Below are 14,561 nucleotides of genomic sequence, written 5' to 3' on the forward strand. Positions count from 1 at the left end.
ACTGCTAGGGAGAACCAGGCCCAAACGGGCGGCAGATCCCGGAGCGGGGATAGATCCACCTGTCCTTGCTAAACCTGCCGGTGTGGGGCCCTCAAAGCCCACACCACAACACCACAAAAGCCGCAGCCACGTAGCCACAGTTAGGGCCCATAGCTCACAGGAGGCAAGCAGCTGGAGTGAGCTGGTCCAGGCCACAAGCAAACGGCAAACGAAGGGGAGAGAGGCTTCAGCAACTTCCCTGGGTGACCCCCATAGGGACTAAAAGTCGGGGTCACCCCAAACCACCAAGGGCTAAGGAAGGCGAGTTGGTAGTCACCATCAGAAGTCAGCCTGAAGGATACCTGGTTCCCGCCTGGTTCATCCCAGCTACGCCCGGGTTACTCACCCTGCCACCTGAAGTGAGTAAAAACCCTGAAAGACATTCTGCCTGTGTGGAGTTATTCTGCGCCTTGTGGTTCTACACACCTACACAGGGCCCTGGGGCTTGCCTCACTCTCAGGAGGCTATTCCAACTAACTGCACTCACCATCAGCCCCAGGCGTCCCTCAACCTGCAGTGGCGGTCCCTACTGGCCGCAATTCTGAGAGTGGCGTCACGACAAATAGAAGATCTCCTACCTGTGACAAGATCCAGCCGAGTGGAGTCCCTTAGGGTAATGCACCGACACTACACCTGTGGGGCTTCACATTTCCATATATAGAGTATGTGTCCTGTGGAGCGATATGAGAATTATGCACAGGTAGATAAATTATAGCGCAATCAATTCTTTACATTATTACATAAAGTAGGCATGCACTTTTATTCTGTCCAAATTGCATATATTTAGTAATATATGAATGCCACTAGGGGGCAGTATAGCTTACTGGGTATGCAACAAGCTATGACTACAGCGAGGACATGTTTGTAAATAGCCGATAGTGATGTCATTGTGGTCAGCTTGTGGCTACTGTTATACTAAATCCAAAAGATTTTATTTCTACATTTGAAACCAATAGAATCTTTAGAGACATTCCCATTAACATCCACAAGTAGAGTTCAGCATTTTTTAAAAGTTAGAGCTAAACTCTAGTTTCTAGAGCGATCAGATCTTTAATACCCTCATAAAAATTAATTGTTCTTTACAGCACATCTCTCGTGTAATCAGGGGACATGCTGCTGATAACATGAAGCTGTATGACAACAGAGCGATCTTATTAAAGGGGGTGTTCCGTGACTTAAACATTGATGACGTATCCTTAGGCGGGCTTTGCACACTACGACATCGCAGGTGCGATGTCGGTGGGGTCAAATTGAAAATGACGTACTTCCGGCATCGCATGTGACATCGTAGTGTGTAAAGGCTCGATGATACGATTAACGAGCGCAAAAGCGTCGTAATCGTATCATCGGTGCAGCGTCGGCGTAATCCATGATTACGCTGACGCGACGGTCCAATGTTGTTCCTCGCTCCAGCAGCAGCACACATCGCTGTGTGTGAAGCCGCAGGAGCGAGGAACATCTCCTACCGGCGTCACCACGGCTTCTGTAGGATATGCGGAAGGAAGGAGGTGGGCAGGATGTTTACATCCCGCTCATCTCCGCCCCTCCGCTCCTATTGGCCGCCTGCCGTGTGACGTCACAGTGACGCCATACGATCCGCCCCCTTAATAAGGAGGCGGGTCGCCGGCCAGAGCGACGGACGCAGGACGGGTTAGTCCATGTGAAGCTGCCGTAGCGATAATGTTCGCTACGACAGTTATCACAAGGATATCGCAGCTGCGACGGGGGCGGGGACTATCGCGCTCGGCATCGCAGCATCGGCCTGTGATGTCGCAGCGTGCAAAGTACCCCTTAGGATAGGTCATCAATGTCTGATCGTTGGGGTTGCAACACCATGCACCCCAGCCGATCTGCTGTTCCCCATGCCGCTACCCGCTGAAACTACTCAGTTGTGGAGTTGCATAGCACAGCTGCATCAACAGCATGGTGGCCACGGCTGGGTACTACGTATCCACCACAATTCAAATCAGTAGGGGGTGGAGGTGCAGTACTAGGCCACAACTATGATTCAGTTGACACAGCTGTGCTATGTAGCTCCACAACTGAGTGGTTCCGGCTTACGGCGGCATCAGGAACAGCTGATCAGTGGAGTGCCGAGTGTCGCACCCCAACCGATCAGACATTGATGACCTATCGTAGTGATAGGTTATCTGTGTTAAAGTTTTGAACAACCACTTTAATAATTGCACTTCACCCATTAGTATACCTAGATATGAAGATGGAAATAACCCTTTAAGGCCCCCTTCACACGTCCGTGATACACGTGCGTGTTTGGTCCGTTTCCGTATATACCAGAGACACGGCCAAACGTGCACCAATGTTAATCTATGATTGTGGTCACACGTCCGTTATTTCATTATGTCCGTGTGTGCGTGTCCGTGATCCGTATGTGTTTGCGTTTGGCACGGATGCATGTCCGTTATCTGCACGGAGCACGCACACGTGGACACAATGAAAGTCTATGGGTATGTGCACACACGTTAGTAAACACGTATGCATATACCTATAGTCCGTGTCCGTTTGGTGTTTTTATTTCTAGTGATGTCGGCTATTCTTTCTATTTCTGTGTATGTCCGTCAATCTCCCTGAGTCCGTCGGTCAGTCTCTCTGTCGGTCTCTCTGTCTGTCTGTCCCTCTCTCACAGTCTGTCGGTCAGTTTCCCCCCCCTCTCTCATACTTACCGTTCCCCGATCTCCGGCGCAGCGCTGCACGGCATTCACACTGCTGCGGCGGCTTTTACTATTTTGAAAAAGCCGGCCGCCCATTAAACAATCTCTTATTCCCTGCTTTCCCCGCCCACCGGCGCCTATGATTGGTTACAGTGAGACACGCCCCCACGCTGAGTGACAGGTGTCACACTGCACCCAATCACAGCAGCCGGTGGGCGTGTCTATACTGTGCAGTAAAATAAATAAATAAATAATTAAAAAAAAAACGGCGTGCGGTCCCCCCCCAATTTTAATGCCAGCCAGATAAAGCCATACGGCTGAAGGCTGGTATTCTCAGGATGGGGAGCTCCACGTTATGGGGAGCCCCCCACCCTAACAATATCAGTCAGCAGCCGCCCAGAATTGCCGCATACATTATATGCGACAGTTCTGGGACAGTACCCGGCTCTTCCCGATTTGCCCTGGTGCCGTTGGCAAATCGGGGTAATAAGGAGTTATTGGCAGCCCATAGCTGCCAATAAGTCCCAGATTAATCATGTCAGGCGTCTATGAGACACCCTCCATGATTAATCTGTAAATTACAGTAAATAAACACACACACACCAGAAAAAATCCTTTATTAGAAATAAAAACACACACACATTCCCTGGTTCACCACTTTAATCATCCCCGAAAAAGCCCTACATGTCCGGCGTCCTCCAGGATGCTCCAGCGTCGCATCCAGCGCTGCTGCATGGAGGTGACAGGAGCTGCAGAAGACACCACCGCTCCGGTCACCTCCACGCAGCTAATGAAGACAGCCGCGCGATCAGCTGAGCTGTCACAGAGGTTACCCGCTGTCACTGGATCCAGTGACAGCGGGTAACCTCTGTGACAGCTCAGCTGATCGCGCGGCTGTCTTCATTAGCTGCGTGGAGGTGACCGGAGCGGTGGTGTCTTCTGCAGCTCCTGTCACCTCCATGCAGCAGCGCTGGATGCGACGCTGGAGCATCCTGGAGGACGCCGGACATGTAGGGCTTTTTCGGGGATGATTAAAGTGGTGAACCAGGGAATGTGTGTGTGTTTTTATTTCTAATAAAGGATTTTTTCTGGTGTGTGTGTGTTTATTTACTGTAATTTACAGATTAATCATGGAGGGTGTCTCATAGACGCCTGACATGATTAATCTAGGACTTATTGGCAGCTATGGGCTGCCAATAACTCCTTATTACCCCGATTTGCCAACGGCACCAGGGCAAATCGGGAAGAGCCGGGTACTGTCCCAGAACTGTCGCATATAATGTATGCGGCAATTCTGGGCGGCTGCTGACTGATATTGTTAGGGTGGGGGGCTCCCCATAACGTGGAGCTCCCCATCCTGAGAATACCAGCCTTCAGCCGTATGGCTTTATCTGGCTGGCATTAAAATTGGGGGGGACCGCACGCCGTTTTTTTTTAATTATTTATTTATTTATTTTACTGCACAGTATAGACACGCCCACCGGCTGCTGTGATTGGGTGCAGTGTGACACCTGTCACTCAGCGTGGGGGCGTGTCTCACTGTAACCAATCATAGGCGCCGGTGGGCGGGGAAAGCAGGGAATAGGAGATTGTTTAATGAGCGGCCGGCTTTTTCAAAATAGTAAAAGCCGCCGCAGCAGTGTGAATGCCGTGCAGAGCCGGTGATCGGGGATCGGTGAGTATGAGAGAGGGGGAGACACTTCAGTCACTCGGGGGATTAGCGGTCACCGGTGAATCCTTCACAGGTGACCGCTAATCAGTACTCGACACAGACAGAGCCGCGGTATGAGGATGAAGTCGGGTGAAGTTCACCCGAGTTCATTCTCATCGCGCAACTCTGTCTGCTGTCAGCCGACATTTATAAACGACATTGTGCATCACACACACGGACATTACACACGGACATTACACGTACACATACACGTTAATTCCACACGCACACACGGACGTTCTGCACACAAACACGGCTAGCATACGCAATTCACACAGGTGCCACACGGACCATAAAAACGGACACAAAAACGGGACACGGACCCGAAAAACGGCCCGTAACACACGTGCGTGTTTTTCACGGACGTGTGAAGGGGGCCTAAGACACAGAGAGCGGAATCCAAGCTAAGCCCCATAGCAGCTGCATAGATTCTCCCGATGGTCTCTACAACATTTCAACAGCTAACAGCAGGTTTAGATCAGGTCTAAAGGTTTTATCGACTGCAGATTACAACAGACCACATAAAATTACGTAACCTATGACACATTAGTCACAATCAATCAAAATCTGGAAAATGCTTTGTTGAAGGTCAGAATTGCTTGCACCCACAAATCGCTTGTGACGTCTGTGTATTTTTTTTTTTTTTACAACAGGACGACATGACGACTTTTGAGTGGCAGCCAAAATAATTTCTGCCACTTTTTGTCCTGCAACAAGGTCCATGAGGGGCAAAGTCCAGGATTAAATTGGGCAAAGTCCATGATGGAGTTGGGCAAAGTTGATGATGACAGGTGTATAACCCTCTCGCAACTCAAACTCCACGAATCCAGCAAGAGAAAGCGAACAAAAAAAAATTGGGGTGGAGGGGGAAAAAAACTTTGTCCATCTGTGGCCAACAACAAATGGAGTCCTGGATTCGAGGCCATTCAGAAACTCTAGAATTGTCTCCGTCAAGGATGCAACACGTACGATGAGGTCTCTCAGGTATCTGACTCTGTTGACGTGTTTACCCCGCCTTGCTTAGACTCAGGCCTCCTTGGACTCTGCTAGCCATACATACACAGCCAAGTGAGCTCCCTGGGTCATGTTGATTACAGCCAGATGTGCTGCCGTCTCCGGCAGTCTTGTGATCCCACTCTTCTCGGAGGCCTCTTGGAAACTTGGGGCAGTCTTTCTGCTGTTTTTTGTCTCACAGGCGCCTGGGCTTGGAGGTGTTAAGGACCGTGGTTTACCCACTCTCCGCTGAAGTCGAGATGGCAGGGACAGATCCTCGGTAGTTTCTCTCAGTCGAGTGACTGCAACCGCATACCAGCCCTGTGGTTGATCCTCCTTTATAAACTGCACTGTTTCACCCTCCTAAAAGGCTGGGTCTATGCCGGAGAAAGATCTTCTCATCTTGCAGGAAGCCATAATCCCTCGCTCAGTAATAGTAACCCACTGTACCTGGAATCATTCATTCAGCCACTTCTTCTCTGGGGTGGCTCAGCTGGGTTCACACCCACCCCTTCCCTTTTTTCTTTCCTCGAATTACTACCATGACCTAATCCGCCTGAGTGATGAGGGCCCCCACTTCAGGGATCGGAGTGTCCTTAGAAGTCGGGGTAGGTACCAGGGTTGGATCTGTTTGCTGGGTTGGAATTTCCCTATGGGTTGGTGATTTCTTAGGGGCCAGGGCCTCTGATGGGTTCTGGACTGATACCGGGGTCGGGACCTCCTCCGGCGTGTGTGTGGGGAAGTCACCATTCATTTGGCCCGCAAGGCCTTTAGTCGTTTGGCCCATCCACGGCCCATAGGCCAAGCGGGGAATAAACATTGGTTTCTGACTTGAACTTGGGGGACAAGACAATCTTCTCCGTCAGGCCACTGTGTTGTATCCCCTCCTTCAAAGGGCCATCAACTGCTGAACTTGTGCGCACTTGATCAGTGAACTGTCGAGTCATCTTCCGCTTCCACTCCATCATGGACCTGCACTTCGCCATACCACTCTCTTTCATCCCTGACTGTCTCCCACAAAATGGTGCTGTTTTGCTCACCCCTCGGAGGCCAGTTGTACAGCTCTTCCTGCTGACAGACCTGTTTCTTCAAGGGCTCTACCCATTTCTCACTGTCAATTTGCAACGAGCAGATCTTCTCCCTCCTCTTCGTCTGATGGGGCTGACACTTATCAATGTGGGCTGGCATTTCCAGGCGTGGCACTTCATTCATTGGGCGTAGCTTCTCAAGGGCTGGACAGATTGACTCCAGATGCCCAGGCATACTATATGAAAGACAAAGTCCTGGCGGGGTGTGTGGACTTGTAATATAAGGGCATTTGTCAGGGCAGGGAGGACTGGCAGGCCCAGGAGGTGGATCTACTGGACCATGCACCCCACCGGAGGGCAGGGTACACGGCAGCCGGAGCACTGGCGTGGCAGGGACAGGTATAACCAGGTCACCAGGGTCACGGAGTTCTTTAAGACGGTACAGAATGCTGGTACAGGTAACAGGACACGGTACAAGGGGACCTGAGCACCTAGCTCACAAGACAAGGCTTCAAGACACGTTGATCATGCGCCGCCCACATGGAAAGGCCAGTCTTATATACCCAGCACAGCCTCATGTCATTTCCTGCTGCAGGTGTGCTGGGCCTATAAGACCAGGAGAGTGGGCGCGGTCTGGTCCTATACCGAACCATGTGGCTAAGACTCAGAGTCAGACTCATAAGACCAGGAGCAGGACACAGGAGAGCACGAGCGGGAGCGGCAGCCATGACCGGTGGACACGTGGACTGGATCAGTGGTTAAGGAGCAGTGCAATGGCGGTGAGGCCGGATCAGTGGGTACGGAGCGGTGCCGGGATGGTGCGACCGGATCAGCGGGTAAGGAGCGGTGCCGAGGCATCGGGAGCGCGACAGTACCCCCCCTTTATGCCCCCCCCTCCGTGCAAAGTACCCCTGGGGCACACCGGACCGAGCTTCCGGACCATAACCCAACGCAAAGGTAAGGAAGGACTGCTGACCCCGTGCCACCTTCTTGACCGCACCACGCTTAGCCGAAGAACCCTTAGCAGTGGCAACAGAAAGAAGAGGCGGACGGGCAGAAGCAGGACGGGAATCGTGGACGTCCGGATCGGTAGTACAGGCGGTAGAAGAGAAGGTATCAAGAACGACCGGCTCGGGTGCCTCGGACCGGGCATAGGATATTGTCACATCATCAGAAGTCGGTGGTATCAAAGTCTTAATTGCCAGGGACGGTGGAACGACGCTGGACTGCGTCGTCTCTTCTTCTGGTTCCCGTGGTACCACAGGCACAAGTGCCAGGAGCTGTGGTACAACGCTGGACTGCGTCGTTTCCTCTTCTTCTTGCGACATGACAGGGTCAGGTGCCAGGGGCTGAGGAATGGGCTGTAGACAGTTATCATGGCACGAGGGACTCCAGCGAGTGATTGCGCCAGAGCGCCAACTGATGTCAGGGTCATGGAGTTGTAGCCAGGGCAGACCCAGCAGGAGCGCGAGAGCCATTCTCGGGATGACATATAAAGCAATAGTCTCAGTGTGCAGAGCACCAACACGGAGTCTCACGGGTTCGGTTGTATATACGACGGGTTCGTATAACAGTTTTCCGTCCACAGAGGCGAACCAGAGGGGTTTTGCAGGCGGGATGACCGGTATCCGATAACGGCCCACGGTAGCTTGTAGGATGAAATTACCCGCTGCACCCGAATCAATGTGAGCCTCTGCCGTGAACCGGGTCTTTTCAGTCGTTATCTGGACAGTCTGAGTAACTGGGACTGAGGGGATTCCGGTACACGTGGACTGGATCAGTGGTTAAGGAGCAGTGCAATGACGGTGAGGCCGGATCAGTGGGTACGGAGCGGTGGCGGGATGGTGCGACCGGATCAGCGGGTAAGGAGCGATGCCGAGGCATCGGGAGCGTGACAGCATTACACCCGTGCAGGCCGCATGTTGCTTCTGACGTTGGCTAGTCAGCAGGACCAAATGATAATTTGTTTACACAAGGAGACCACCTCTTTATTTTTAACAACAGTCTTTTAGTTAACTGACTCAGTTCTAATTAATCAACAACTTTATACACCAGATACCACATATCTTGTGGCATGTTTCAGTTCTACAGAGCATATTTAGACACATCCTCAGTTCCCACTGGGTTTTCAATCTTACTCGTCCTGTGAGTCCCAGCACAACCCAGCCTAATGCTATAGTCCAATTTATGACCGTCTTTTCCCCTTCCTGTGGCTCCATGTCCAATTTCCTTGTAAAGGAGTGGGTCCAGGGTTTTGACACAATAGCCAGTGTAGAACATTGTGCTCCCAGAAGCTTCCGTATCCACGTCTTTTCTCCTCATAGAGGAGGAGGGTAAGAGTTAACCAATAGTGTCAGAATAGTAGTAGCCTTGCGCTCTCGAATGCTTGGGGATACTCTGCCAAGCAAAGCCGACTTCGCTCACATACTAGTCCATCCTTACCAGTTACCTTTTAGGCTTGGGGCCTTATTGCTATAGTCCCGTCCTACGGACCTTTCTACCTGGAGCCGTTAGAAAGCCGGTCTGTAGCTTCAGCGTTGCCTCACATTTTGTACCTCGGTCAACACTTCAAGATCACGCTATCTCCATTCTTTTCTCCTGCCACAGGTCAACCACTGCATGCGGCCTAGATGACCTACAGATTATACGTCCGTTTCTGTCACGCATGGAGTCTTCACTAACTTTATAGAAGGGAACCGTCCTTTTCCCTATGAACTAACCCCTCCCATTGTGGGTTAGTTCCAACAATTCACTGTCTCTGACCCTGCTCACTACCAGATGCTGAGCAGAACTCAACTCTCTCACAGAACGGGGGAACATTAGACAAAAACATTACAATATATCACAGTTCACATAAAACAATATTTACAAAGACGCAACATACAATACACATCACATTACAATAACGAGGCTGATGTCTTCAAGGAAAGGAACGCAACAGCAACAGTCCACCACCTTACAGGTACTCACTAACGAGTGTCCCAAATCCTAAACCACGCAAGAATCACAGCCAAATTGCACTATAAAACAGTCTCATGACCACAAGTGGTAGTCAAATCACAAATAATTTTTTGGGCTGCGTCACTTATAAACAATATGTCATCATGTGATTAACTTCTTTATGGCATAGTACCTCTAATAAAATCGCATGCATGTTTATTTTTTTTGCAATAACTTTACAGCACATCAAAGACAAAATTACACAATTTTTGCAGTGGCAAGACTTGGGGCCCTTTTCATCATTTGCATTTTTCTTTTAAAGGGAACTTATCACCAGATTTGTCCCCTATAGACTGCGGCCACCACCAGTAGGCTCTTATATACAGCATTCTAAAATATTGTATATACAGTTAGGTCCAGAAATATTTGGACAGTGACACAATTTTCGCGAGTTGGGCTCTGCATGCCACCACATTGGATTTGAAATGAAACCTCTACAACAGAATTCAAGTGCAGATTGTAACGTTTAATTTGAAGGTTTGAACAAAAATATCTGATAGAAATTGTAGGAATTGTACACATTTCTTTACAAACACTCCACATTTTAGGAGGTCAAAAGTAATTGGACAAATAAACCAAACCCAAACAAAATATTTTTATTTTCAATATTTTGTTGCGAATCCTTTGGAGGCAATCACTGCCTTAAGTCTGGAACCCATGGACATCACCAAACGCTGGGTTTCCTCCTTCTTAATGCTTTGCCAGGCCTTTACAGCCGCAGCCTTCAGGTCTTGCTTGTTTGTGGGTCTTTCCGTCTTAAGTCTGGATTTGAGCAAGTGAAATGCATGCTCAATTGGGTTAAGATCTGGTGATTGACTTGGCCATTGCAGAATGTTCCACTTTTTTGTACTCATGAACTCCTGGGTAGCTTTGGCTGTATGCTTGGGGTCATTGTCCATCTGTACTATGAAGCGCCGTCCGATCAACTTTGCGGCATTTGGCTGAATCTGGGCTGAAAGTATATCCCGGTACACTTCAGAATTCATCCGGCTACTCTTGTCTGCTGTTATGTCATCAATAAACACAAGTGACCCAGTGCCATTGAAAGCCATGCATGCCCATGCCATCACGTTGCCTCCACCATGTTTTACAAGGGATGTGGTGTGCCTTGGATCATGTGCCGTTCCCTTTCTTCTCCAAACTTTTTTCTTCCCATCATTCTGGTACAGGTTGATCTTTGTCTCATCTGTCCATAGAATACTTTTCCAGAACTGAGCTGGCTTCATGAGGTGTTTTTCAGCAAATTTAACTCTGGCCTGTCTATTTTTGGAATTGAGGAATGGTTTGCATCTAGATGTGAACCCTTTGTATTTACTTTCATGGAGTCTTCTCTTTACTGTTGACTTAGAGACAGATACACCTACTTCACTGAGAGTGTTCTGGACTTCAGTTGATGTTGTGAACGGGTTCTTCTTCACCAAAGAAAGTATGCGGCGATCATCCACCACCGTTGTCATCCGTGGACGCCCAGGCCTTTTTGAGTTCCCAAGCTCACCAGTCAATTCCTTTTTTCTCAGAATGTACCCAACTGTTGATTTTGCTACTCCAAGCATGTCTGCTATCTCTCTGATGGATTTTTTCTTTTTTTTTCAGCCTCAGGATGTTCTGCTTCACCTCAATTGAGAGTTCCATAGACCGCATGTTGTCTGGTCACAGCAACAGCTTCCAAATGCAAAACCACACACCTGTAATCAACCCCAGACCTTTTAACTACTTCATTGATTACAGGTTAACGAGGGAGACGCCTTCAGAGTTAATTGCAGCCTTTAGAGTCCCTTGTCCAATTACTTTTGGTCCCTTGAAAAAGAGGAGGCTATGCATTACAGAGCTATGATTCCTAAACCCTTTCTCCGATTTGGATGTGAAAACTCTCATATTGCAGCTGGGAGTTTGCACTTTCAGCCCATATTATATATATAATTGTATTTCTGAACATGTTTTTGTAAACAGCTAAAATAACAAAACTTGTGTCACTGTCCAAATATTTCTGGCCCTGACTGTAAGTTCCCAGGCCACTCCTAATAACATAAAAAACATGTTTTAATATACTTACCTATGGGGTGGTCCGGTCTGATGGGCGTCGCTGGTCTCAGTTCAAAACCTCCTCTGTTCTTGTGATCGCTGTTCTCCTTTCCTGCTCTGTGTGGATGACGCGTCCTACGTCATCCACACAGTGTCCTCCATTGTGCTCCTGTGCACTTCTCTCTGCCCTGCTGAAGGCAGATCAAAACATTGTAGTGCGCATGTTCTTTGACCTGTGCATTACAGTACTTTGCTCCGCCTGCAGCAGGGCAGAGAGAAGTGCGCAGGAGAACGAAGGAGGACATGTCATCCACACGGAGCAGGGAGGAAGGACAGCGATATCGAGAAATAGAACGCCCTGGACCGAGATGAGCAACGCGCATCGGACCAGACCGTCCGACGAGTGAGTACAATAAAAGCTGTTTTTTATGTTATACAGAGTGGCCTGGGCTCTTATATACAGTATTCGGGCATATTTAGACAACCGTTCCGTTTAACCCGGTCACTTCCTGTTTTTTTGCGGACCTACTGACAGGACCATCTTTTCAATGTCTTTTGTGTAGGATCAGATGGCACATAGAAGCACTTCCGTGTGCATCCAATCCTACAAAAAAACACATCTGATCCCATATGTCCGTTCCACTATTCTGGAACATGTCCTATTCTATTCCATAATAACGGACTGTGACTCAATACAAGTCAATGGGTCTGCAAAATCTATGTAGGCCACACGGAAGCATTTTGTGTGCATTTGCATTTGTCCCCATGGTTGGTCTCCTAGCTTTTTGTTAGACCTAGCAACCAATCAGAATGCAGCTTTCATTTCATCAGAGCTATTAAAAAAATGAAAGCTGATTGGTTGTGGGCAACAAAATCAGTTTATCTTTCAGACAGAACAAATAAAGGCCTGGTTGTACTTACAGTGCCTACAAGTAGTATTCAACCCCCTGCACATTTAGCAGGTTTGATAAGATGCAAATAAGTTAGAGCCTGCAAACTTCAAACAAGAGCAGGATTTATTAACAGATGCATAAATCTTACAAACCAACAAGTTATGTTGCTCAGTTAAATTTTAATAAATTTTCAGCATAAAAATGTGGGTCAATTATTATTCAACCCCTAGGTTTAATATTTTGTGGAATAACCCTTGTTTGCAATTACAGCTAATAATGGTCTTTTATAAGACCTGATCAGGCCGGCACAGGTCTCTGGAGTTATCTTGGCCCATTCCTCCATGCAGATCTTCTCCAAGTTATCTAGGTTCTTTGGGTGTCTCATGTGGACTTTAATCTTGAGCTCCTTCCACAAGTTTTCAATTGGGTTAAGGTCAGGAGACTGACTAGGCCACTGCAACACCTTGATTTTTTCCCTCTTGAACCAGGCCTTGGTTTTCTTGGCTGTGTGCTTTGGGTCGTTGTCTTGTTGGAAGATGAAATGACGACCCATCTTAAGATCCTTGATGGAGGAGCGGAGGTTCTTGGCCAAAATCTCCAGGTAGGCCGTGCTATCCATCTTCCCATGGATGCGGACCAGATGGCCAGGCCCCTTGGCTGAGAAACAGCCCCACAGCATGATGCTGCCACCACCATGCTTGACTGTAGGGATGGTATTCTTGGGGTCGTATGCAGTGCCATCCAGTCTCCAAACGTCACGTGTGTGATTGGCACCAAAGATCTCGATCTTGGTCTCATCAGACCAGAGAACATTGAACCAGTCTGTCTCAGAGTCCTCCAAGTGATCATGAGCAAACTGTAGACGAGCCTTGACATGACGCTTTGAAAGTAAAGGTACCTTACGGGCTCGTCTGGAACGGAGACCATTGCGGTGGAGTACGTTACTTATGGTATTGACTGAAACCAATGTCCCCACTGCCATGAGATCTTCCCGGAGCTCCTTCCTTGTTGTCCTTGGGTTAGCCTTGACTCTTCGGACAAGCCTGGCCTCGGCACGGGTGGAAACTTTCAAAGGCTGTCCAGGCCGTGGAAGGCTAACAGTAGTTCCATAAGCCTTCCACTTCCGGATGATGCTCCCAACAGTGGAGACAGGTAGGCCCAAATCCTTGGAAAGGGTTTTGTACCCCTTGCCAGCCTTGTGACCCTCCATGATCTTGTCTCTGATGGCCTTGGAATGCTCCTTTGTCTTTCCCATGTTGACCAAGTATGAGTGTTGTTCAGAAGTTTGGGGAGGGTCTTAATTAGTCAGAAAAGGCTGGAAAAAGAGATAATTAATCCAAACATGTGAAGCTCATTGTTCTTTGTGCCTGAAATACTTCTTAATACAATACTTCTTAATACTTTAGGGGAACCAAACAGAATTCTTGTGGTTTGAGGGGTGGAATAATAAATGACCCTCTGAATAAACTTTTCACAATTTAAAAAAATAATAAAAAAAGAAATAACATTCTTTTTTGCTGCATTGCATTTCACACTTCCAGGCTGATCTACAGTCCAAATGTCACAATGCCAAGTTAATTCCGAATGTGTAAACCTGCTAAATCTGCAGGGGGTTGAATACTACTTGTAGGCACTGTATATTGTGTATATGGGCAGGAGGCGTCTATTACAACAAGTATGGGCAGAAACATTTATACTTTTAATGAGAAAAGCCATTACTGGTTTAAGGCTGGATTCACACGATCGTATGCATCCAATGCAGGTACATGGCATGCAATATGCTAATGACCCTCTGCTTGGCTGTGCTCCGAGTGTAAGCCGAGTGTCATGCAACAGTGATCCGATCCTGCCTTTGGATCACAGCTGCGGAGGAGAGGGCGTGATTAATCTCTTTATCTCTTCCATTGTCAACTGACGCGATTATCGCACTGCATTCCGGTGTCATCCGAGTGCAACCCAATGTTTCACTCGCACCCATACACTTGTGTGGGTGCGAGTGACACGGCTCTAGCAGACAATCGCAGCATGCTGCAACTTTTCTCTCATCCAGAATCTGGATGAGAAAAAAGCTGACCATCTATTCTTCCTCATTGAATAACATTAGTTCGAGTGCAATACGAGATTTTCTTGCATTGCACTCGTCCGATTCATACGCTCATACGCTCATGTGAGCGTACCCTAATGCTTTGTATTGGGTAGTGCTGTT

Source organism: Anomaloglossus baeobatrachus, chromosome 6, assembly GCF_048569485.1.
Source record: "Anomaloglossus baeobatrachus isolate aAnoBae1 chromosome 6, aAnoBae1.hap1, whole genome shotgun sequence".
Taxonomy (NCBI): Eukaryota; Metazoa; Chordata; class Amphibia; order Anura; family Aromobatidae; genus Anomaloglossus; species Anomaloglossus baeobatrachus.